Here is a 3,123-nt window from a genome sequence, read left to right on the forward strand (position 1 = left end):
GAAGATTTCCCTGGTGGAGGAAATGGCAACCCACTCCAGTATTCTTGCCTGAAAAATCCCATGGATAGAGGAGTTTAATTTTTTTTTTAATACAAACAACTATGATTAAAACACTCTAGTACTTCCCCAGTGGTCTAGTAGTTAAGAATCCACCTGCCAATGCAAGGAACATAGATTCAATCCCTGGTCTTGGAAGATTCCACATGCTGTGGAGCAACTAAGTCCTTGAGGCACAACTACTGAATCTGTGTGCCACAAATACTGAAGTGTGCATGCCCCAAAACCTGTGCTCTGCAAGAGAAGTTACTGCAATGAGAAGCCCTGGTATCACAATGAAGACTAGCTCCTGCTAGCTGCAACTAGAGAAAGCCTGCACACAGCAACAAAGACCCAGCATAGCCAAAAATAAATAAATAAATTAAAGGAAATTAAACAAAAAAACCACTCTAATGGCATAGTGGTAAGGAGCATGTGCTTTGGAATAAGACCCTCTGGGTTTAGATATCAACCACTTCCAAGCTATGTGTTCCTGGGTAACCCCTAAGCTTCCTTTCCTTCATTTGAAAAGTGGAGGTTATAATAGAACCTACTCTATATGGGCTTATGAGAGGACAAAATCAGATGATACCAGTTAAAGCAGAGTACTTAGAAGAGAATAAATGCTCAATAAATGTTCCCCTCACAAAGAGGGAAGGGACTTCCCTTGGGGTCCAGTGGTTAGGACTTCACCTTCCAATGCAGAGGGTACCAGTTTGATCTGTGGTCAGGGAGCCACAAGCTTCATGGCCAAAAAAAACAAAAAACAAAAAAAAACATAAAACAGAAACAATATTGTGACAAATTTAATGAAGACTTTTGAACAATGGTCCACATCAAAACAAAATCTTAAAAAAAAGAAGGGGAGTGATAAACATAACTTTAAAACATCAATTATTTATTTTGTACTGTGTCATTTGAAAAATGTTATACCAATGGTCTGATATATCCTAATAATAATAAATGTGGCTATGTGTACATGTATATGTACATATGGGCTTCTCAGGTGGCGCTAGGGGCAAAGAATTTGCCTACCAATGCAGGAGACATAAGAGACGCTGGCTCAATCCCTGGGTCATGAAGATCCCCTGGAGGAGGGCATGGCAATCAACTCCAGTATTCTTGCCTAGAGAATCCCCATGGACAGAGGAATCTGGCAGGCTATGGTCCATAGGGTTGCAAAGAGTTGGACAAGACTGAAGTCATTTAGTATGCATGCACATACATATATACATACACACATATATATATGTTTATGTGTACATATATGTATGTGTTTGTCTATGTATATATATATCTTTGTGTTCTGTCTTATTCAACATTATTTCATGTACACTTCCATATACCAACACAAGTCATATACTTTTCATAAAACTATCATTGAGGTTTTCCATTGAACTGCTTGTGTAAGAGGTGGGATTGTTTTCAAAAGTTATCATTATGACTCACACTGATATAAGCATCTCTGTGCAGTTTCCCTTATTTTTTTCTTTTGGAGTAATTTTTGGGCTGTATTTCCTTAAAGTATGAGTGTCAAGTGATCAAGAGGTATATAATGGAGTCAACAGGGTTAACTGACAAGATGTGAGAAACACTTTTCTACACCCTCCAAACACATAGACAAGTTGGATAAAATAACATCCCTCCTAGTTTTTAAAAATGCATAACTGAGTTTGAAAACAAAGAAACTCTCTATGTGTCAGAAATGAAGAGGAAATGCAATCAGAAGAGTAAACAAGAGTTGAAGCTCAATGCTCCTAAGAGGAGTCAGACAGTTGTAATACAAAGTCTGGGGTATTATTTTTCCTTTTTAAAATTTAGGTACAAAATAAAATCACCCTTTTGGTTTATAGTTCTGCAAGTTTTAATACACACATAAAGTAGTATAACAACTACCACAGTCATGATATGAAAGTCTCACCAAATTCTTCCATGTTTCTTTGTATTCAAACTGTTCCTCCACCCTCACGTGACTGGAGTTTTAATGCCTTGCCGAAATGCATGGTAAGCCACAGATCCAGTGCATGGGTAGTGAGCTGGAACTGAGCTTCCTGAAATAGGAAGTACTGCTAAAACTTTGACCCTTGGCCTGTGAATGTGGATTTGTAAGCAGGAAATCCATTCTCAGCTGTAGGTCCTCCATGAAAAATCTCCACTATGCATGGGTGTGGGGTCCACATACATACTACATATATTGTATAGAAAGCAAAAGCTAAAAGAATAAACTGTAAAAACTGGCCCCAAACTTTTATAGGGACACTGTGGAAACAAGCACAAAACTGCTCCATAGTGACACCTCTACAATCCAGTGTATGTGCAGAACTCTTACAGGAGACAACTCTCTCTGAAAAAAGAGAGCATAACTAAAATTTACAAAGTATACAAAGACTCTTACCACCAAAAGAGAAAACCAGCGTATGTAATAATGGAAAAACATAGGCCCACGGAAATCTAATCAAGTAATCTGTCGACTTAGAACTTGTGAAATAATCAGTGAAATAAAGATATTTCAGGACTCAAGACTCAAAGTATACTACAACACAACTTCAGTAAAATAACTGCTTAAGGATGCATGGTGATGGCGATGGGTGATGGACAGGGAAACCTGGCATGCTGAAGTCCATGTAGTCGCAAAGAGTCGGACATGACTGAACGACTAAACTGAACTGAAAGGATGCATTCCAGCAAGACTGAAAATGAAATCAGAAGTAAAAAGTGTGATGGAATTAGGCAATGTTGAACAAAAACATCAGTGAATCATGTTGAAATACCTAAATAAGTATTAACTATAAAAAATCATGATAATAATTAATTCAAAGAGGTAGATAGAATAAAAATCTAAACTACTGTAACTAGGAGGATAGAAGGGGAAACTAGAGAGTTCCAAAATTCTTTTATTTTTTGGTAGAAGGCTAGAAATGTTACTTTTAGACTGTGTTAGAAAAATGTATAGTAACATAAGTATCTTTAAAGTTATAAGAGTAATCATTGAAAGAAATGTAAATAACATACATAACTTTCAAACCAGTAGGGGGGGAAATTTCAATAAATTCATGTGAAGGAAGAAAAGAAAGGAAAAAGAAGTAA

Source organism: Bos mutus, chromosome X, assembly GCF_027580195.1.
Source record: "Bos mutus isolate GX-2022 chromosome X, NWIPB_WYAK_1.1, whole genome shotgun sequence".
NCBI classification, from domain to species: Eukaryota; Metazoa; Chordata; class Mammalia; order Artiodactyla; family Bovidae; genus Bos; species Bos mutus.